Genomic DNA, 24,745 nt, shown 5'->3' with positions numbered 1-24,745 from the left:
GGTATAGTGTGTTGCTGCCATGTAGTATTTTGTAACAAAATACTGTATTTGGATGCAAAGAGCATGATTCTTTATTGCTTTCCCACTGTCTCTTATGCCAATACTGACAGGTAGTGCTACAGATAAATTAAATGAATTAAACATCTGTGAGTTGCTTTTAAAGGTAGAGATTAATATTTCCTTCTGTTTAAGTCTCGGCTCTTCTCTAGGGCAAATCTGTCATGGGTATTTCTGTGGTACAGTAAGTGAGGACAGAAAATGCAAACCCTCTCTCTTTGGAACTTGCAGTTCCAAAGATGATCTTAAGTGTCGTTCATACTTAAGCAGTTTCTGCTTCCCTTCCTTCATTATATTGATGCAGCTGGTTTTGCACATATAAAATGAGTTGAATCTATGGTCTTCTTTGAAACACACAGAGATGTATAAGTAGGGGTGGGGACTCACGGGAACTGGTCATGTAATGCACATTGTTACCAAATATGTGGGCACAATTTCCAGAAAAAAGGAATTGTTTTCTGTGTCTTGTACACCTACTGCCCACAGTGATAACAAAAATCTTTGCAATGAAATTAATGTAGCCTGCCTTCTGCAAGGACTTTTGTTGGACTATTCTTGTATATTAAAGTGCTTCAGATGTAACCAGCTATCACAACAGAAAACTCTTTTTGATTGTGTGCTTTTTGGTTTTGGTTTGGTTTTTTTGTTGTTTGTTGGGGGGTTTATTTGTTTTTACTGCTACATTACTAAGCTGAAGTTACATTTGTAAGGGTTTGAAAACTGCCACAGGCAGTGCAAATTCAGGAATAGACTATGAGGGTTGGAATAAGGGGTCTTAAAACTTTTTTTTTTTTTTTCCTTATGGCAATAAATTTGGATTTCAAATTGTGTCAGAAATAAAAAAGGAAAAGGTCTCTCTACCTGCATTTTAACCATGTCTTTTACTTCAGGCTTGTGGCTTGTATTTGAGAAATTAAGCAGAAATGGATAGAGATGGAAAAGCCAAATAATATGCTCTTGACTATCCCACTGTTGTTCCATCCCTTCTCCAGATTTGCAGGCTGTCCTAAGTTTGTATCATTTGTATGTCCTGTTGTTTCTTCACTTTATATATGCTTACAAAGACTGGTGTCTTGGAATTAATCCAGAGATGTGGAACTTGATAACATTTACAGGTATGTTATGGTTTGTAAATTTTTGAGTTTAGTCATGAAAGCTAGTACTAAGAACCAGTGGTACTTAAAAGTAGTGAGAATTAGTTTCACTCTCCTCAGTGGATTTTAAAAATGCTACCTGAAAATATAAAAACCCAAAAAACCCCAGTTAAGTACTTGTTCATTAGTTCATATGTATCCCCTCCCCGTAGTTTTTATAAATGAGCTGAAGTGATTCTCATAATCCCATTTCAATATGAAAACACTTTGTTATCTTTCTTTTTGGTAATAGCTGAGGGGATATTACTTTTTGTATTGGCTTTTAATTGAAACTGTATACTCTGTATTTTAAGAAAATCATTCCCTTGAAGACAGACTGAGAGTTTGGGTTGTTCAGCCCGGAGAAGAGAACCCTTTGGGGAGACCTTGTAGCAGCATTCCAGGTTGGATGTGGTTTACAAGAAAGCTGGGGAGGGACTTTTTTTAAAGGCATGTAGTGATAGGACAAAAGATAATTGCTTTAACCTGGAAGCAAGTAGATTTTGATTAGACATTAGGAAGAAATTCTTTACTGTGAGGGTGGTGAGATATGGGAATAGGCTGCCCAGGGGAGTTGTGGCTGCCCCCTCCCTGGAAGTGTTCAGGGCTAGGTTGGATGGGGCTTTGAGCAACCTGTTCTAGTGGGAGGTGTCCCTGCCCGTGGCAGGGGGGTTGGAACGAGATGCTCTTTAAGGTTCCCTCCCACCCAACCCATTCTATTAAAAAAAGAAGAAGAAGAAAAAAAAAAAAAAAAAAAAAAAAAGAAGGCATAATTTGTTTTTTTTGCATAGGTCTTTGGAATTATTATAGCCTGAATTATATGAGAGATGTATTAAAGTGAAAACAATTACAGTTTTCCCATAAAATTGCATTTTAAATTTTATATTAGCCTGTGGAATTTGAGAAACTATGGGTTATGTAGGGGCCTGGCTCTTGTGTATTTAAATTTTTGTTTGTTTTGTATGTTTTCTACCTTTTTGCGTAGTAATTCTAGAGGTCCCTCTTGAGTTTAATGATGGTTATTAGATTTAGTATTTCTTTATTTCAGAAAAACCCTTCCACTCTTTCACAAGTGAATTAAGGGATGTATTGTTTAGGTACTTTCCCCCCCTTTACTGTAAGCTGTGACATGAAACCAGTGAATAAAGATACAGTTATGGATGCAATTTTTATTGCCGTTTAAGAAAATAAGTGACATGTAAATAGCATAGTTTGCCCTGTAACACTGTTTTACAGTAAAATGTAACAGCAACTTTGAAAATACTCATTTAGGCTTGAACAGTATAGCATAACAATAACCAGTGAGTGATATGACTTGTAACACACCTGATTTTATTTTTTTTAAACACATAGCTTTCAAAGTGTGTTAAGTTGTGATGCAGCACACGCAAACTTTATCTGTGACTGAAACATTAGCTGTTTATTTGGCACACAGTAAGTACATTGTTTCATAATAGCAATTTTTTATTTCCCAGAATTTGTCATACATTGTTTAGACTAAATACAATTGGACAGAAACAGCAACAAAAAGTGCTTAATGACTGTTTTTCTACTGAGTTAAAAAAGACAGGAGAGCTTCTACACTTCTGCTTCCAAGATACCTGTGGATGAAAGAAGAAAAAAAAATTAGCATGTTTATTGTTTGTTTGATTTACTATTAACTGTTGTATTTTTAGAAGATACGAATTTGTGATTCCACGCGTACAGGCATCATGTAAAAGGTGCTTAGGATCTTAAAAGAGCAAGTCTCAAGAATTAATAGTACTTCAAGAAAGCATATTTGGGTAGAACTTGCATGACTGCGCTTTAGACGCCTGAGTCAGGGCTAACTGAATTCAGTGGAGATTGACTCCCAGCAACTCTGAGCTAGGTACAAGTTGCATTTTGCAGTCTCAACATGTGAAGCTACAGAAGTTACTTCTTGGCAATGCATTAAACCAAGCAGTGTAGTAAATACTATAGTTAGATAAATGCCAAAATATTATTCTTCTGATAAATCAGGTTTTTAGGATGAAACTAACATTCAACCATTATATCAGTGTAAATAATGTCAATATATTTTTGTTCAGTTTTTCTATGGTTAAGCGAGAGTTTAAGAAATTAACCTTTGATTTCTTTATACATACATTTTCTCTATACATTTCTACAGTCACATTGACGATTCTGTTGGAAATGAAGGGCGAAGTACCTCGGCCGCCCCATTTTCCCATGCCCTATGCTTCTTTAGATTAAATTCTCAAAGAAGTATATGCATAGGAAAAAGGAACAACGAGCCAGATCGAGACCAACTCAGCTTGTTGCAGGAGTAAACCTGTAATATAAATAGATAGATCAAAGAGAGTAAAAATAAATTATATTCTTTACACGGTGCCTTTTATTTTGAACTATAAGGCTGTTATAAACCAGTGCAGGCTAGAAAAGAAGTTAAAGTATGAAACAACATTAATGTCTATGATTCAGCAGAGACTTAAAAGTATTCAGCATGTTAAAAATTCATCGGTACAATCTCAATTTTTGAAACAGATGAAAGTAGAATTTTTAGAAAAAATGAAGACTAATCTCTGTAGAATTGACCTGAAGATGAATTACAAGTCGGTAACAATAACCTGTATTCAGTACATTGCACTAGCGCACAATATTTGAGACTTTTGTATTTAAAAGCTGAGAAAATACCAAGTTGAACTACTGAGCAAAATCTTGAGAGGAAAAAAGAGTTTAAGAAGTACAAAATACGGTAAAGTGATCTCTATGAACAGCAGTAAGACTTACCTGGTTAGCTGTCTGATGGATGAATTGCAATAGCTTCGTTTTCCTGCGAATTTATGCTCTGCTCAAGACCTTGAAGAATATGAACAATACAGTGTAACTGTTTTCATAACTGATAATCGTTTTGCCCCTTGCCAAGGTCTTTGCTGCACCTGCAGATTGGATGCACCAAAAGCACTGCTTTGTAAAACTGCTGAAAACATGGGAAGTATCATTCATGTGTTGGGGGAGGCAGAAATGGGAGTACAATGAACAGCACTGCTGATAGGAATAATTAAACTGATGGCTTGAAATGTGTGCTGAGAAAGGGAATTTATTGTCTGTGTTCCCTTTCACATACGTCAATGATATTTGGATAATGTAAGTCTGGGAGAGGACTTCTTGTTCTCAAAACTGGTGCTGTGTTTTGTGCCTAAACACCCCTTCCCCCAGCACACTTTTTTGAGAATGTCTATCAATGTCCTTCACTGCAAATACGACTTTTCTGGGGAGATATCAAGGTCTGTGTACAAGGCTTTCCTTTGCTTATCCAGGAATCAGTGAGGCTCCCTACTGGATGCCAAGGCTGGGAAACATCTTTCACCGTATTTAATCCTATTTGCTAACAAATTCTTTAACCATTTGCCTTCCAGTTACTGTCTTTCTTTTACAATCTTTGTTGCAATGTAACTGTTGATTTCCTATGTGGTGATCTGTTTTGCAGTCTGGAGTGTTCAGCTAGAACTCTTTGGAACTGGCTCAACTTAATTTGGAGAACTACAGTGTCACAAGGAGCCATAATGCTAATTGTTACATGTTGTTGTTTATTCATAAATTTGGACACTCCTGAAATTCATTAAGTTCGCTCTTTCAGTGTCAAAACATTTGTCAAAATTTCCACAATTTCCTATTTTCCACTGTGTAACCTCAGGTTCAGTTTGCTCCTGTCACAGCGAACAATCATCACATTCTGATTTTTATAGTGTCTTGGAAAAAAAAAGGTTCCATTTTTAATTTGAGGTGAGTCTTTCCCTAGATTTTTATGAAAGATATATGGTCACTACCCAGGGAAGTTAGTAGCTAGGGTAAAATAAATACCCTAAAATTTTAATTTATACAAAGATTAATGTCTCCAATATTTTGTGTTGTATGTATCACTTGGTATGACACAACTTCATATTTAACAATCTTTTCCTATGAAAAGATCCATGCAAATGTCTTTTCTTAAATATACTTAGACCTGTGGACTATGGCTGTCAGCTGCTGTAAAAAACCCCAAAATAATGACTTTCTTTTTTTTAATAAAAATAAAAATTAGAGGATATTTATTATATCAACCCTCTCTGAGCTGTTAGAACTAGTGGACTAAAAATCTCAACTATCTTGTAATGTATTTTCAAAAGGGCAGACGATAATTCTTGTGAAGCTCTGGAACATATTTTTTGTCAGCTTCATACCAGAACTCTCTTTTTGTTTCATTTGTGGGCAGTTGTGCATATGTGTGTTTTTATTACGACACATACAGCTTTGTATAGAATTTTCATTTTTCAATGTTTTTGAATTTGTGAGAAATTCAGAAATTCAGAATAGAATAGACTACTTCAGTTAGAAAGAAGCTAAAGTGATCATCAAGTCCAGATGCCTGATCAAGGTTGGCCAAATTAAAACACGTAATATGTGGGAGGTTGCAGAATCTACTTTTTTTAATAAAAATTTTTACATTGGTTAATACTGCCTGCAGGTGTACAGAACTGTTTGGCTTTAATAGCTCCCTAAAATAATGAAGTACTCTGGTATTATGATAATTCATAACTTCTAATGTGGATATTTGGAGGTACAATATTTTGTTAAAGCTGAGAACTGTCACAAGTTTCTAAGCTCTCAGTGGAACACGCAACTGTGGACTGAGGGAGGTGTCACAAAAATTTCCTTCATGCTAAATTTTAAGTAAAATGAATACATGGCACCAACCAGTCAGATTGCAGATACTTGCTTTTACACTGAGCAACTGATAGGAAGAGTTCTATATTCCAGGACAGTGGAACATCTGGCTTGTGCATTTTATGTAAATGAATTCTGCCCTGTCAGTACAGTACAAATATTTGAACCTTGGTCAGGAAGGATAAATAATCCCACAAAAAACACCAACAAAAATGACAAAACACCCACAATCTCCCCACTCCCATACTTACCCCCAGCCCAAGCCCCTCAGCTCCTCAAAAACCCCCCCAACAACCAGCTATCTATTATTAAGAGATTATTTACTAACTTCATTATGATATTATCTTTTGAATAGTCTAATGCTGTAAATGGCTGCAGTGGAAAAGCAGTGATTCTTTGGCTAGTATGTGAATGCTGATTTTTCTTTATATTTGGAATGAACCTAGAGGGCATTACACATGGGGCAATGCTGTTTATTTCAAATGTTTGGCAGATTAATTTCTGTATTCTTATGCAACGTGATGGTGGGATTGAGAGAACTCTCGTTAAAGTCAGTAATCAACCTCCCTTTAGCTGTTAAGCAAACATGTCCAAACTGATTCCTACACCAACTGAACAATAACCTGGATAAATCTATGCACTTTTTCTATTGGAACCTCAGTAATTCTATATTTTTTAAGGGAAACTAGTAATTCATGTTACTCACTAGAAGGGATATTGTAAAAGAATGCTTGGTGTCCTTCTGGTTATGGAATATAAAGATGTGTGTGTATGTATATATATATATTTGCCAAGGCTAATGCATATAGAAAAGGCTATTCCAGTGTGCTTGGTACTATTAATTTATTAATCATTGCCTTGGAAAAGAGAATGAGATTTTGGCCTTTAAAACAGGTGTTTAAAAAAAGAACATTCTTAACCGTATGTAGCTGCCAATTTTTTGAGTGCTCTGTTTGTGGAGCCTCTTTCTAATGTTACAAGCTATTGTAGCGTGCTCACCTGAAAGGAACACTTGTAACCTGTCCCTCCATTAATGATTGTTACAGCATAGATGCAATCAGAAGGGAAAGCTAACTGTGCTGTAACACACAGAAGTGAGAGAAAGTCTTAGGTTTACCTTCTCTCAACCACAGGATTTATAATGCTTGAACTGTAGTTATGAAACAAAATAATTTGGAATGCAATTAATTTAACAGCTTCATATGGCAGCTTGGAAAAGTATGAGGTAGAGGCATATTTTAGAAACTGAAGATGTTTCATGTATGTCTCTAACATAGCTCCTGAATTGAAACTGGAATGTTCAGTCTGTGTAATGTCCAAAAGAAGGAAGATCAGAAATTAGATTTTGTGTGTGTGTGTGTGTGTTTTACTCTTTATATTCTAAACACAAACTGAAGATGAATGTTAATAGGAATGTAACCTGCCAGCCTATGGTAATAGCTTTCACAACTGAAAATACATGTGAACACCTGTATGTATTATTTCTTCTTTCATTTATCTTAAGTTCCATACTTCTTTTTAAAGTTCATTTGCTTTAACCAGAGGGCCTTTGCTGATTAGCAGCATGATGATCATTGGTACAATTTCAGACAGTTAACATTTAAGGGTATTTAGTAACCACAAGGAATCTGGCATTCTTGTAAAGTAATGGTTGGTGCATGTATCTTTTTATAGGTATATATGTGTGATTTCAGTTGGTTTCTGTCTTCATGCTAAGCAGTTACAAATGAGTATAATTAAAATGCACATTTTCAAGATAGCTTTAAAAACATTCTGAAGAGTTGTTGTTCTCATATCCTGAAATTGCTTTGGGTCACAGTGACCTAAGTTGGGATTTTTTTAGGACTAATTGTCTCATCACTTTCACATACACCCTGTCTTCTGTTCTGTACTCAGCTGTACAGAGCAAGAATCAAACTTTTTCATTCTATAATGTACTTAACAGAATGTAGTCAGGGACTTTCTTTCTAATGATGAACTGCTTTCAATGAAACTAGAGACCCTGTGAATTTCACTGAATAAAAGTCAACACAGAGCCTTGTAACAGATGGTCTGGAGAACTGCCAACTGCTTCGCAGACAGAACTTCTGAATTTAAATTATTACCCTGTCAGGTTATAATTTTTAAATTTAATTCTGAAAGGTAACATATTTATTTGGACAAACACGTAATTAATTATAGTATTTGCAGTAAACTTTATAGTGGAAAGCTTAACTAAAAATGTGAAGATGTACATGATACTTATATGTAATGTTAGGCTGTTGTTCACTATAAGCTGTTTCACTGTTCACTGCCTAAAGTCTTAGATATTTAGCTAAAAGTGGGAGCTATGCAATTTCATTTCAGGAAAATATACTGAATGGAAAAAATTGTTGGTGAGTGATCCTTGCAAAAAATGTTCATTTACATAAAATTACTATATATAAGTACTATATAAGCAAAAAAAATTAGCTTTTTTTTTTTTTTTTTTTTTGCAAATGCCATGTTCTAACTTGTCTAACAAAGTGCATTATTCCATTATTCTGGTAGGTTGTGGGTCATTTTTTTGGTTGGGGTTTTTTTTTACTTGGTTTGTTTTTTTGTGTGTGGGTTTTTTTTTTAAATAAATTGCCTTAAAATGAAGATCCATGAACTGTGTCCAGGTATTTGAAGTATAAATATTAAAAATATGCTACAGACATGAATAGTAATGGTAAAAAATGTTGGAAAGAAAGCTTGCGTATTTTGTGTCTGAAAGAATGAAGTTGGCAAGCATCTTAACTACTAAAAGAATGCAAGATACAGTAGCTGGCCTTCAAACTGTTTTTTTAGGCCAAGTAAGATGAACAAAGCTGACTGTATGCAAACTGCAGGAAATGGTTTATGAAACTAAACTGGAATAAACTCTTATTCAGAGAAATGATTCAGTGTTCACTGAAGTGATTCCCAATGAAAGTAAAAATTAAGATTCCCAAGAAAACACCAGACTTCATGGGAGCCACAAAATCTTAATTTTTTTTCATTCGTGAATAACATAGGAAGTGTCAATACTTTACAAATCAAAGTTGAAATCCAGTTAAAATCTGCAGATTCATTAGAAATTCAGCTCAACTAAAAAATTGCTTAGTTTTTTAGTTTTTTAAATTTTGCAATTTGATTATTTTTAAGCTCTACTTTATATATGTGTATATATATTAATCAATACAAGCATTTTTTGAACCTACACGAAGAAAAGTTTTCTTACCCCTCAGTTGCCCCCTGCTGTACTTTTTAAGAGGTAAAGGCTTTCATTCTTTAAAATATTTTATTTGAGGTCAATTTTTTCCCCTGCAAGAGTGGTGTTTACTTTTTTTCCCCATTTACTTTTAATTCTTGCTTAACTATGTGTTTCTGTGAGTGATCTATTGGTAGACCTTTAATATACATAATTGCCCTTCTAACCTATGCAGTGCAGAGCTGTCTTAAACTGCAGAATGCTCTGAGCTACCAGGGTACCAGTCCAGTTTTCTTAAAGGTTAAATGAAAATAATTGGTTTCAGCCTTACTCACTAGGGTAGGCTGAATTTTAACTGTTGAAGTGTTGATACTGACCACTTTCTTCTTTGCAAGTGGCATTTCTGTATGAAATGTGGTGCTCCGTTACTCATGGTGCTAAGTGATCTGTCTCAAGTATATGATAAAGGTTGCAAGATGCTTTTGCATTCCTGTATCTTCTCCAGAGTGTCAGTGAGAAAGGAGGCTGAACAGAAATAAGCTGCCGTAAGTCAGTGCCTCCGTACAAAAGATGTGCAGTGGAATGAATGCTTTACAGAACAGCTTCACGTTATTTGTATCTCATATCTGAACTATGTCTTCCTGTATGACCTGAGTGGATCAGGTATATTCTTTCATAACTTGCATTTTAAATTCACTGACTCCAAGGATGTTTGAAGCTGAGCACTAATAGTAGTATTGGAACCACTGGCATCTTATATTTAATTAAAAAGGAGTGTTTGTGAACAGTTTTTTAGTCGTCTTCTTTATTTGTCATTTTTTGCAGGGGAATCCAGCATATTCAAAGTTAAACATCATTGTTCATGTTTATGGAAATCCAGAGGAAGATATTGGTGGAAGCAAAGCCCTAATTGGGTCAGTTAAAAATCTTTCTAAAGATTCAATTTCTTGACATCATCTGAGACCAGTTCACTGTTACCTTTCTGCTTCTTCTCTGCATACCAGCCACATGCTCCTGCTGCATATTCTGTGTTGATTCTGTTTTTTGATGCCTCTCGAGTATCCAGCTCACTCATTAGTTTTCAATGAAAGATTAATTCATTTGAAAAAAAAAAAAAGAAAAAAAAAAGGCTTTCAGCCAAACTAGCAAAATGCAAGGAAAAAGATGGGGAAAAAAGGTCTCCCCATTTTAGTAAAAGCAAGATTGGCTGGCTTGACTGCAGAACCACACTTGCAAAATAGAAATAACCAGAATAATAGCAAGTTTTCTGTGTCTTGTCCCAGGATGATGTTACTGGAAGCTGTGTGAAATCCTCACAGACTGGATTTTTTCTCTATTCCAATTAGAAGTTGAGTAGGTAATATATACTAAACAGCATAGTGAAATAAAAACCTTTGTTATTATTGTGTTCCTCTGTTGTTGTACCTCAGTCTACTATTCAAAGGCCTTCTGTTAATATTAAACATTAGCAAGTGTGGATCAACTTCACTGTGATCTGTTTGCCTGAGCTCTTATTACAGGTAATTCAGTAGTTTTATAGAGACTACATGTGATTATTGTCATTGCACAAACTTTTTTTAAAAAAAATGCTTCTCAGATGCATGTGGAAAAATACCTACATATGAAAAATTGTGAGGATTTCTTTCACTGGTAAATACGTGCAAACATGTAGTTCAAGAATTTTGCTTAGTGGATAGGAAATAGTGGTATCTCATCTGAACAATCTGCTAGCTTCACATGCAAAGTAATGCACTTCCCATAGAACCAGTCATCAGCTGCTGTAAATGAGTGAAGACTTTTTGGGTGAAATATACTGATTCACAACAGTGGGCCTAAATGTTTTTGTGCTGTTCATTGAACAAAATTTTGTATTTTATTATATAGTAGCATGTTCAATCTTGAAAGATGGGATTTCTGAACATATAGTACTATTATTACTTTTAGTCCTTAGTTTATGTCTGAATCTATCAATCTGGTTAGTGACTAAGCTGCCTGTGTCCAAAAGCACACACTCCAAATTAAAGAAAAAACTGACATGTTTATAGTCAGAAGAATAGTCTTATTTCAGTAGAATCACTGATGTGAGTAATTTGAGAAATTAAATTCTTTTGCTGAAAATAAAAATTTAAGTCTTATATAGTTAAATTATATCTGAATTTTTGACATTGTGACTAAGATTTTTTTTTCCAGCAATCCATTATGCAGCCACAGGAGCAAACACTTTTAGCCACGTTTAAGCAAATCCTCTTCAATTCTAATTACTCAGAGTTAGAAATGGAAAAATACAGCAGCTTGCTCTACAGTGTTTTCACTGAAAGTATAAAACATTCTCATCAATCTCACTAACAAGAAGCATCATATGTTTTTTTTCCTGGATCCGTTGAAGTGTAAATATTACCTTTAGAAATGTAGCAGACAGACAAATTCAAATAGTGGCCTTGACAAAAGATGAAAACTTTAGTGTTGGTACAAGTTACTGATATCAAACTAGCTGGGAAAGAAATTAGCGAGGAGACAGAATTATCTTGTTATGCTGCCAGGGGGAGTAACAGCAAAATTAACCTTGAGAACTGTTTGGACAGCATTCTTGTGAAAACAGTATGACACAATGTTAAAGTTATGGATATGAAGAGGTCAACAGTCCTGAAGTGATTGGGGGAAGCTACATTTTATTAACTGCGTTTTAAAGGCAATGTTACAGCAGACCTATTTGTGCTAAGATTTCTAATTGCAAATACAGTATCTTCCAATTTTTTTTTTTTCCTTACTGAAGGATTTGTTAAATTATAATGTTGTTCACCTTTCTTCTTAAGAGCAGGTTTCATACAGGTGTCTTATTTCAACATGTCAAAACCATGGCACCTCAGTCTTAGCAGACTTAAAATTCTTTTTCCTGCTTCAGGTTCCATTCCAGATAGCCTTCAAGATTAAATAATGAAGCAGACTAAGAAAATTCAGATTTGTTTGGTATATTTGAGGATCTGTGCTCTACTTGTAGACACCTGCTGAAAATATCAACCACTCATTCCATATGCTATGACTGGAATTAGTATTTTGGGACATGAGATTTTTAAAATATAATGTTTGGGTCAGTAGGGAATACTATCTTGATCATGTTTGCTGTAGACTGCTAGTATTTTGTGGCTGTGATAAACACTCTTCTAGTCTATCTTTTAAGATTAATATTTTTAATCTCTGTTACTTCAGAAGGAAGTGCTTCCTAACATACAATTTTAGTGCCTTCACTATTTGTTTTCAGCTCTTAGTTTGAATATGGTTATGGGATAATTGTTATACTAAAAGCAAAACTAAAATGACTGTGAAGCACTAAGCTCTGTTTTCAAAATAGAGCATTTTAACAAGTGCTAGCTAAATGTGTCCATTTAAACAGCCTTTACTAGGAAAAAAATATTCTTATCATAAAATGATTATCTCACAGTAACTAATGTATAATATTCCTAAATAGATTTGATCATCTGTAGTGGCCTAAGGTTTAGTAGTTTGAGGTAAATTATTGCAGTAATCATTAGCGTGAAATCATTCTAATTTATGTGAAGAATGGAAATAACAGTGTCTGTAAGTGCCAGATCTTGCACCTGGGACAGAGTAGCCCTGGATCTTCACGCACCCTGGGGAATGAGAGGCTGGAGAGCAGCCCTGCAGAAAGGTCTCTGGGGGTTCTGGTCAAAGGCAAATTGAACACAAGCCAACAGTGTGCCCTGGCAGCCAGGAGGGCCAACCAGGTCCTGGGGTGCATCAAGCACAGCATTGCTGGCAGGTCAAGGGAAGTGGTTGTCCCACTTCACTCTGCACTGGTGCAGCCCCATCTTGAGTACTGGGACCGTTTTGGGTGCCACAATGCAAAAAGGACATAGAGCTACTGGAGAGTGTCCAAGGGAGGGCTACGAGGCTGGTGGAGGGTTTAGAGGGAAAGCTGTATGAGGAGCAGCTAAAGGCACTTGGTCTGTCCAGCCTGAAGGAGATAGGGGAGACCTCATTGCAGCTTACTGCTTCCTCACTGGGGAAGGAGAAGGAGCAGGTGCTGACCTCTTCTTTCTGGTGACCTAGGATAGGACCCAAGGGAATGGTAGGAAGATGTGCTGAGGAAGTTCAGGTTAGATAAAAGGAAAAAGTTTTTAATCCAGAGGGTGGTTGAGCAGTGGAACAGGCTCCCCAGGGAAGTATTTATGGCACCAAGCCTGCCTGAGTCTAAGAAGCGTTTGGATGATGCTCTCAGGCACATGGTGTGATTCTTGGGGTGCTCTACACAAGCACAGGAGTTGGATCTGGTGATCTTAATAGGCCCCTTCCAACTCAGCATATTCTATGATTCTATGTATTTGCTTATAATGAAAGTATAGCAGTTTCCAACTTTATGGTAAGCAGTACAGGCATAAATGTACCTGTAGACAAGATAGCACAGAGTACTTTCCCCTAAGATTTCTGCCTCCAGAGACAATAAATTTTTTGAAAGGACTAAGTTTGAAAGTTACCTTCTCTACCATAAAAAACAATCGAATATTTGCCCAGTTCAGAAGCAGCTTTTTTCTCCTGAATGTCGATGAAGAGTAGAAAACCCTTCAATGAGAGGTATTTGATTGCCTGAACAAGACAGCTCATTTTGGACTGAAATATTAGAACATTTCAAACTCACAGAACAGCATGCTTCAGGTGTGCTGCTTTGAGGCTGCTGAATGAACCTAGCAGTTCTCTGCTGTTGAAAAGTTTAGTGTGTTCTATATTAAAAGTATAGCTGCTGTTTTCTTTTGTATGTATTTCAGTCTATTTGGGGGTTTGTGGGGGGTGCTTCCTTACTGAAGTTTGTTGTAGAACACCAAATTCTAGGATCATTGCTAACAGTCAGAGAAAATCATGAATTCACAGAGATGAAATTCACCCTTCATTTAAAAGTTAAAGAGAAATATGATTAAAATTTCATCCTTTCTCACCATACAGATTTCTTCTATTACAAATTGTGTCTCCTCTGAATTTAGTTTCTTTCAATGTGTTATTAATCAGTAACATAACTACAAAAGTAGCTGACAGCAGGATCCTACAAGGTTGCAGTCTGTAACCTAATTAGAAATAAACATTTTGTGGATCTGCAGCCTAGGCCAAGGTACTAGGAATCTGCTGATGATTATAATGTCGTCTCTGCAGCTGCTCCTATGAGGCTGAAGTTAAAGCAGGAGAATTATAATGAGTAACTGCCTGAGAATAAATTCATTCTGGAAGGATTTTAACTTTTTCTGAAGCTTATAAACACGTATTTTTGTCCCTTTGTATCAGCATGACAATTTATGCAGTGGCATAAAGTACAGAATATATTTGACTTAGGTTTTCAAGATTTAGTCTTGGCTTGCTGAGAAATCAGAGAATACTATGTTCCTATTAAATGTTCTCTCCACTGTTAATTAGAGTAATACAATGATTTTCTTTTTGATAAGACCGAAAATTGGCTTCATACATGTGTAAATTTGAGCACTTCATACAGGGTATGTGATAGAAAGTTTTTATATGCAAAAGACAGACAGAAACTGACTGACATCAGGAAAAAGTTATGGCTATGTTAGTGTAAAAACACACTCTTCTTATAGATAAAATTAGGCCAGGATTTTGCTACATATGTGCACATAGATCTCTTCAGATCTGGTATTGCTGCCTTTCATGCTCCTGAACCTAAGGGTCTCCTGACGTTATTGTAGTTGTTCAGACAAAAAATTTTTTTCTTAACCGAGTTGTGAACTCCTAAAACAGATAAAGGAAAAAAAAACCAAAAAACTGAGCTTGGGAACTAATGTAATTTACATCTGGGATTATCTGCGGCTGAGAATGTCTTGAAGCAGCCCCTGTACCACCTGCACTTTTTTTTTGAGAGAGAGACACTGATAAATAGCAAAAAGAGAAATATTTCTTTTCTCTGCAGTAAGCATCGACAGTAAAATTTGTTTCAAGTCTTAACTCTTTATGCCAAGTTCTGAAGTATTTTGGGTGTTCTGTGTGTGTCATAAACATCAGAAAAATGTATAATGTCATTTTCACTAAAAAATTAAGGCAGAGTAACTATTAGAAATAATTTCCTCAATTGAATTTTTTTCAGTTGGTTTCACTGCATAGGCATTAAAGACTTTCCACTATTTATATCTTCCTTACTTTTTTAACCTAAGTTTTCACTGAATTTATATGAAAAGTTTTATCTACATAAAAAGAAATTCCTTTTTTGTAGCTCCGTATCTTCAAAAATACTTTAGTCAAAATAAGGATTTGCAGCCTGTTAAAATGTGTACAAAACAGAGCTCTGGTAACTGTGGTATTTTTTTGCAGTGAAATTTTCCCTTTTTGCAGAACAACTTTTTAGTTGGGAAACATTCTTGTAAGGGATCTTTTAATAATCTCAAAAGCCACTTATGTTATGGCCTTGCTCAGAACCTATTGCAAAACATTTCTCAAATCAGACTCAGAAATATTCAGGTGAGATGCCAGACTACATAAAAATGACTAGAATTACTGTCTAAAAAATTACTCTTGTGAAGGGGAATATCAACATTTTAGTCCTCCATTTTATAGCCAGAAAATGCATTTTATCAGACAATATAGTGAAAAGGCTTATATCTTCTTTTTCAGATTAACTCTCTCTGAATATGTTAAGCTTTAGGAAAGAAAAACCTCCTAGGATTATTCTGCATTTCTCCATGAGTTAAGATCTGACTTGATTCTGTTTTGATTCCCTCTCCCCTGTTATAATTACACTGGAAGGTGCTCTGAAACTTTTAAAGTATGATTTTGTTTTCATGCAAAGCATTGCAAACAAGCTGAAATTCATGGAAATCAAGGTGAGGAGAAGTCATAGCAGGTTTAATATGAGGTGATCACTTAATTAGCTATTAAGATTTACCCAGTCACCTCTGCTGTTGAGTCTAGAAATTTTGTTTTACCATAGTTTGAAGTTCAAAAGATTATAATTTTGACTGAAACATCAAAAGAGGGGACCCCTATTTTTCTTAGTAATTCCATTACACACACTCTTCTCTGCCCTGCCCTCCCTCCCGCCCAACCCCCCCACCCCCGATTAACCACCTTCTTAAAACCTTGGTTTACATTTCCCTTTTTTCAGCTTCTCATTATTGAGTTTTGTTAGGCTGTTCCTTAGGAATGAGATAATACTGTATTATCTAATTTTTTCTCTACATAAAGATATTTTGTACCACTCGGTGATGACTGAAGCCCAAACAGCTCCTCCGCAGCTGTGTTAGAGCAAAAATAATAAGACAAGCATTCTAGTTGCTCACTGATAGCCAGAAAGTTAAATGCAAACAAGACTCAATATTTAGTTTCACACTTTTTAGTACAAAATGCTCTTTCTTTTCTCATAATATAATGTTTTGAATTGAAAGCACAAGAATTTCAGTATTTAATTCTATTTAAATAGTTAAAAGTTCTGTTGTCTTTTAATGGCAGTTGTCTCATGTAATGTATTTTCTTATAAAAAAGAAATAATAAATTTGGAAAAGATTAAGGAATTAAGTATGAGTATTAGTTTATTTTATCTACTGTCCAGGAGAGTAAAATAGACAATTATGGAAGGTGATATTATATAGTAATTTTCTCTTTTAAAATGATTATTTAGATGGGAAATTATTTAAATATAGATTGAGTATTCTCTGAGTGCCTTGGTCTTGAATTTTATTTGGTTTCTAGTATAAGGAGCATTTGTGCATAGTTGAATGCAAAGGTAGCTATTTCAGCATTTAGCTGAGTGTCCTAAGATCAAACCAATTTTCATCCTACCACTTAATTTTATAATTTATTTTCAGATGTATTTTGCCAGATGACATAGCTGAGTGAAATTACTAAGACCTCCTGGTGTCATCCTTGTTTTATATAGTTCAACTCTCACAAAGGAGTAGGTCAGGAAAAATGAACAAACAAACCAACCTTTTTGTGTAATCTGACTCTGAGGCAGAAAGGTAAAGAAGTGATCAGTATTTCAGAGGTGTGCTTTTTCTTGTAACCCTCATGGTCACTGTAAGAGCCAAAGAGGCTGCTCTGCTGAACGTGCATGAACTGTCTAAATCATATCATTTTTGGTTTTGGCAGCATTCAAACTTTTTCTCTATCAAAATTCAGCGTAGTCCTCTGGTGGTGTTACTGCCCAATAGTGTCTTGGTTGTACAAAGGAAATAATCCAGTAATTTTGTTTCAGGATGTATTTGCATTAACATTGGAGCAGGCTGCCCAGAGAAGTTGAGCAGTCCGTGTATTGGGAGGTTTTCTATACCTAAACGGATAAAACCCCAAGTTGCATCAGGTATCAAAGCTGATCTTGCTGTGAGGAGGAAGCTGTACCTAGAGACCTCCTTACATTTGTTCCATCTGAAAGGTCATCTCTGTGGGAGTAGTGTTAGCTGATCCATTTTTTTGTGATAGGGCTGTAACACTGAGGTTTATCAGTAGGACAAAAGGGGTGCCTCTTGAGATTGCTCCATCGCAACGATCACACCAGAATTAGTCTAATGATTTTCAACAAACTAGTTAGAGCCTTCTCTTTTGAAGGAAAGAGAATTGTGGATTGACCTAGAGATGGTGACTGATGTTTTTGATGGGCTAGTTCAATAGCTGATTGCTGCATGCCCTGGACTTTCTAGCTGGACATTCAAATTACATGTTCTATGTTGCCAGCTCAAAACATTTCCTGTGGATTACATTTAACAAAATGAAAAAAGCAAATGCCCTGTCTTTTATTTTTGAGCACATTACTGCCAAAATGGAACAAAAGTCAAACATGTAATCCTCTCTGGTTTTACAATTATTATGTATGGGTTTGCTTAAAAAAAACCCACAAAAAATTTATAACAACAAAAAATAAATCAATAATTCCACATACCTTATGTTATTAATTTTTTAATGTATGAAGAGAAACAGACAACTGGGATAAGGTATAATTGTTACTGTTATTGTGTTTTAACCAGATGTTTCAAAGACTGTGATTATAGTGGGTACTTTACTGAGGAATCTTATAAATGGCTATTTTACAATTTTTGATGTATCATCTTTAGAGGGCCTTAGTTATAATAGATTTGCCTTCAATAAAGGAAATAATTGGTTTAATAAGATTATATGATTTTGTAATCTGACATTTATTCTTGTTTTTTCAGTTAATTACAAAATGGTCCTGTTCTGCTATCACTGACATGTCCTTAATTGATGTCAAAATATTGATGGAAATGAAATAGAATGAAAAGAGAGAATACTGGATGGAAATGTCTTTTGCTACTTTTGGGAGGGGATAGCATCTTCTGAGTCTGAGACAGACTGCAATTTAGCTGCAAGCTAAGCTGGTATGATTTCTGTGGAGTAGCCTTGCTTCTCCAACTGACTTGATTAAACATTTTTTCAACATTTTTTCAGTTCCAACATGACTTGTTTGACTTGATTTTTTTTTTTTTAATGCACACTAGCCTAGTAAAGTTTGTGGAAGTATAGTAAACACAAAATACACAAAATAAACACAAAATACAGTACAGACAGTGAAACTATTAAATGTATTTTAATCATGACAGTACACTGTAATCAGGACAAGCACTGGAACTGGGGTATAGGAGGAAGCAAGACTGTATAGTTGGCTTGTAAGTGGAGCTGAATTTCATCAATAAGCATGATTTGGAGGCACAGTTTGAGGATAAAGTTACATTTTGTGACTGATGTAATCTAACAGCTCAGTCTTGTGAGAATAGGTGATTTGTGATTTTTTTTTTTCCTCAGTTGTTCCTAGATGTATTTTCCTAACTTTTCCCTTACATCAGCTCTAGCACTTAACTGACTGTGTGACAAATTGATTCAAGTCTTTAATTCGTAGACAAACCATTCACTCTCCTTCCTCTGTCGAGTTAGTTATCTTCTGGTTGAACTGTCTCAGTACAGAGCAGGATGTGTGGGAGAGTCAAAGCAAGCATGTGAAAGAACAGTAAATGCAGTCAGGAGCAGGAGGAACAAGATCCCCCCCTTTTGGTAGTGACGAACCAGTAGATCAATTCAAGACCTCATGCCTAACTTACTTTTCAAAACAGCCGAAGAGTTGATTTCATTAAAAATATAATTCTTAGTTATTAATTTTATATTACTTCAAAGTTAAATATGGAATGTTCCTTTTTCCCAGACCAGTTCTGGCTGACACATTGATTTGAAAGCACCTGTCTGATCCCCTTTGCTCTGTCCAATTGCAGAATTTGATGATTAAAAGTCTCAGCATGATCATGACTTATACTTTCTATCCTTGCTGTGATTTCTAATACTAGCAAATGGCTTCTTAAAAAGATAATTCAAAATGCATGCTTTCCATCACTTGAAGTAATTTTTTGCTTTAGATATGGTGTTTAACTTAGTGGCTCACAAAATAACTTGATTTAGGATTACTAGTGGTCCACCAATTTAGTTACTTTCACAATGATCCAGTGAATGTAAGAAGTCATGGATGTATTGAATAGCATAATCTGTGTGCTTAACTAATGGTTCCAAATTCTCTCTGATTTCAGAAACAGCATTTTCTTACATTTTACTTGAGTAGCTGGATATAGGTATTTTGAATGTCTGACACTAACATGGTAGAGTATATATTTATGAATTGTATCTGAATTTGAAGAGATTCCAGGAAGAATGGAAATCCACTGTACAGAAGATGTTTGACTTGCATTTTCTTTTTTCCAATTTTCATGGTTCATTTTGTTAGAGGTGCATTTGCCTGACTGTATTGTTACCTAGACTTATCTAGGATAAAAAAGATGAAAACCTAAGAATGAAGCTGCCTGGGATTTTGGACCAGATTAAAAACCAGCAAGCTAGAACTGAGGTTGCATCCACATGTGACAATGCAATTAGCATTATTTTTTTGAGAGAGTTAAGTCCAAATTCAAAATTAAATGTACTTGGTTTTTTTCTGACACTGAGAACTAGAAAATACAGAAAGATGTTTGGTATTTGGAAATATTCAAGCAGAATATTCATCAGCTCACTATGATAATGACAGTCAAAGTGCTTATCATACAAGCTTCTGCTAGAGTAAAGGACGCAAGCTTTACTTATGTAAAGAATGTCAATGCTCCACGGATTATGAGATAAACATATGTAGACTAAATACTCTGATATCAAATTGGTACTGATGGGAACACATTTTTCAAGAAAGTGCATAAAGAATCTATTCTGTGGCCTTGTTATCCAAGTAGATAGGTTTTTCTGTGACAGAGCTAGGGGAGGTACCCAGCAGAAACATCAAAATGAGTGTAAAAATGTGCCCTAGAGGCCTATAGCAGTATTTGGAGAAACATAAAGATCAGCCTGTGAAGAAAAAGTTAATAGAGGTCACTGTGACTGAACCCTCAGTGATTGGTCTGTGATCGAGACACCTGTGGTTAGCTGTGATTAACGTCTGAACTGTCTCTAGGTGGAATTGTGTGGAAAGGCTTTCCATGTGCAGTTCAATTAACAATCAAAAGCAAATTTGAATATTGTTGTCTTAATAACGTCAAGTCTGACGTTTTGTTTTATTTGTTCAGTATCATGTTATGTTCAAATTGATTTAAACTTAGGAGCACTATGAACTGGAGAACAAGGGTGAAATAGTCTGACTGAAAAAAAAAACTGGATGCATGTAACTACAGTAAATCAGTAAGTAGTTTGCTACTTCAGTAGTAAAACCAGATGATTAAAAACCTTGGTCTTTTTATGTGAATTAAATTGTCAGTTTGAGGTCTAGTAAATTCCTTAGGAAGATTAATGATTGAAAGACATCAAATCACAGACAAATATTGTTTGTTTCTAATACACAATTTCCTTTTATGATTAAGATTTTGCGTCTTATTCTCATTGGAACTTCAACCTCCAGTAATACCCTCCTACTAGGAGGTAGTTTTCACACTTAAATGTTTTCTCCCTTCATGGTCTCATGTTAGGTAGGTAAAAGTTTTGGGAAGTGATTATTTGAAAACAATGACAGGACGCTTTCTGCTCACTGAAAAGAGAAAATATTAGCTGCCTTTACTTCAACCTAATAATTTTAATAATTTATTTTCACATTGATAATTTTGAATCATTTACTATCAACCATTGCAATCATAAATAATATGATCTGATTTAAGGAAATGTGCTAGAACAGAAGAAGCTGAATACATTATACGCCACTGTAACTGTGAAGAGTTTTCTTCTTAGACAAGTATCTGGGTTTTTCAGAGCATGCCTACAGGGAAGACAGAAAACCTTAACTTCCAGAACTGGTATATACATAATTGCATTAGCAAGGAAATGTAGCAAAAGTAAATGGAACATAGATTTTAGAATATGTCCTGCACTTTTCCAGATACATCCAATGCAATAAAATTTCTAAAAGTTTTGAAGATTGTAAATTATATCACTAGATGGCAGTAATAGCCAAGTTAAATGAAAAAGCCAGCTAAAGCATCTCAGGGTTTCAGCTTGAATTTAGACCCTTAGTATCCAAGGTAGATTTAAATGTGAGGCATGACATTGTGATAGATCCAAATCCAGGTCACATATAAATTATGATCATTCATAGGTCTGTTAACAGAAGATTTGAAGATCCTATTAGGATCTTCAGAGTTCTGTCTGGCTGGTGAGGGCAGCCTGGAAATTAGGTACTCAATGCTCAAAGTGGCTGTTCCTGATATAGTAATATCCAAAGCTTAGAAAAGAGGCAATCAGCTTGTGAATATAAACTGTTATAAGGAGGAAACAAATGCTAGATGGTTTTAACAAGTCTGTGTATTCAGTAATCAATAATTGTTCTATGTCACCACTGTGACGTGGCAAAGATATGTCATATAGGCACTGGGAAAGGAAACTAATCCATCACAAATATGCTCCAGATCTCCTTTGTGTCACTGGAAAGGGAGAAGTAATTTGGCCACAATGTCCTATCATACTTTTTCTGGGTTATACAAAGCACTGGTTGCATGTAGATGCAGAAGCATAGCAAGTACCTCAAAGGAGCTGCTTATCCCCGTGGATGCTGTAGGCCCAGTCTAGAATATTGTGTCCCATTTTTGGTCTTCCAGTACAAGAAAGATATTGATTAATGGAAGAAAGTTCAGTGGATGACCACTAAGATAGTCAGAAATCAGTTGGAGCTTGTTTCCTGTGAGAAAAACAGAGGGAATTCAGCTTCTTCACTTTGGAGAAGACTTTACGGGGACGGACCAAAGAGCAGCTTCTCAGCACAAGATGTCCAAGCTAGACCCGGGCCTTTCATAATGGTCCACATTAGGTGGGTGAGAGACAAGGGACTTGAATTGAAAGAAGGTACTGATTTCATATAAGGAAAAACTTGACTGGGGACTTTAAAGCATTATGAGGTTGTGCAGCTTCATCCTTGGAGGTGTTAACAGCCCACCTGGTTAAAGACTTAAGAAACCTGCTATGACAGCCTCATCTGTTCAAAGCTGACCTTGCTATAAGCCCAGGTTTGGCTTACAGACCTTTCAAGAATCTTTCCAATTTAAATCACTCTGTAACCTTATATTACTCAGCCAGACATTTATGAACATGGAATTAAACAATGCAAGAGAAAGCGCACTGCCCCACAGTGGCAATGAGCTGAATAGCAGATGATGTTCTACAGCAAGATACACACAATAGTTCTGTACCTGTTGGAACTTAATAGTGTTAAAAATTTCTATACTTAGTTTGTTTAATTTTTCCAACTTTCAGTGCATTAAATGTTATCTCATACGTGAATGGATCTCTTTTCGGATGTTCCTTGATCTTTTTAGCTCACTTCTTTTTCTCACTTAAACGGCCCCCAAAATCTTCCCTTATCTTCCCTATTTTATTCACTACAAATTTTTTTTCCAAAGAAAAGTGATGGTATCACCTGTACAACAAAATGGGAAAGCTACATGTCTTTATTTGGAAAGCAAATAAAAATTCTAGACAATTTTAGCTGTTCTGAGGCAGCCAAGGAGATACTGAATCTAAATCACCTTCCTGATATGTAACAGATCTTTGATTAGATAGCCTACAGGCTGGAGAATTTTTAAAGCAAATGGTTCATTTAATCTCTTAATTTCCAGTCTCCCATAGAATATATCCTCTGTGTGATCAGCCACAGGCAGGATCTCTCTTTTTCTATGATTAGTTATGAATTAACACTGATGTAGCACCCTTTCTTCTCAGATCTCAGGTGTTCTGCAAGTATCTGTGTCTGTGAGGGACAAAAGAATATTACCACTGCCCTTTTCATATATACTTAAATTGCAGTAAAGATAAGACTCAGATTCTGTCTCTCTTGCTTTTATCTGAATACTGTTTGGTTTTTTTTTTTCACAAGCATCAATTTGAAAGGCATTTATCAACCTGAGTACAGGTAGTAAAATCAGCCCTTGAACTTAAGTGGATGAGTCTTTTGCTGCCTCCAGTTACTGCATCTGAAGCAGGTAAGTAAGAGATTCAGCCCTAAGAAAATCTAGAATCCACAATGATAAATTCTGGGCTTTATTCTCTGTTTTCTGTTAACAACATACAGAAATCTGAATAGATCTACTGGTTTTTGGTTTGGTTTTTTTTTTTTTTTTTTTGGTCTTCTTCTTAAAAGAGATCAGAAGTATTTATTCCAACTAGTTCTGCTTGAAAATGTCCTACAGACATTAACTGAAGTTTCAGATTGTTCTACTATTGTTTTTTTGCTTGAATAGGAAGATACTATTTATAACGTATATAAATATATATTTATATTTATAAATAACTATTTATAATTACATTTATCAGTTTAGTTGTTCTCACTCAGAGAATTTCACAATTAAATCAGATAGGTCTGTTGTAGTTTATGTCCATTTTTCAAGATTACTTTGGACATGAAAGTAAAAGAACACATGCTTCCTGGCTTACTGAAGAATCTAGACCATGTAAGTAGTTGTCCTATTTCAATACTGAAATACTTGTGGCTTGAAAATTTAATTGCATTTTGTTCCTTAAATATGTTTCACATTAATGTTACAATGTACAAAGTTTTTCTGTGATTATAGGATCTTATAGAAAATTAAGCAAATATTTTTAGATAGTTCTGTTGTTAGATGCCTGCTTTATGTACAACTCCAAATCCAAGCTGAACTTCCTGAGAAGAGATGAACTTGAGAATTCAGCCTGCTTTCTTATGAGCATAATGACCTAAGCAAAAATGAAAATGCAGAGAAGTAAGCCTCTGAGTGGACGTTTCACAGCAGAAAGGCATTCTGCCAAGTTTAGCTAAGAAGGCTCTACACACCTCTCCCTTGAAATAAAGAATATGTAATTACCACCACTGGATCTAGCAGCTGGAAGTAACATTTCGTGGAGTTTCAAAATGCAAATTTTTTAGCCTTTCAATGTTAAAATTAAAGCTGCAGAAGCTCGGGAAGATCTGCCAGCTCAGCAGACTCCTTGATTAGTTCGCTTAAAAGGTTTTTGCCATTCATTTTACTATCATTAAGGTGAACATAGTTAAACAATGAAAAAACAGAACAAATTTAGAATAGCATGAGGTCCTATAAATTAGATCAGCAAGAGATTAGTGGGAATATAACACAGACTAGGAGGAAAGGTTCATTTGTTTTCATAGAATCATAGGGGTTGGAAGGGACCTCGAAAGATCATCTAGTCCAACCCCCCCTGCCAGAGCAGGGCCACCTAGAGT

Source organism: Calypte anna, chromosome 6, assembly GCF_003957555.1.
Source record: "Calypte anna isolate BGI_N300 chromosome 6, bCalAnn1_v1.p, whole genome shotgun sequence".
Lineage (NCBI taxonomy): Eukaryota > Metazoa > Chordata > Aves > Apodiformes > Trochilidae > Calypte > Calypte anna.
The sequence above is the reverse complement of the archived record's forward strand: the minus strand, read 5'-3'. Positions refer to the sequence as shown.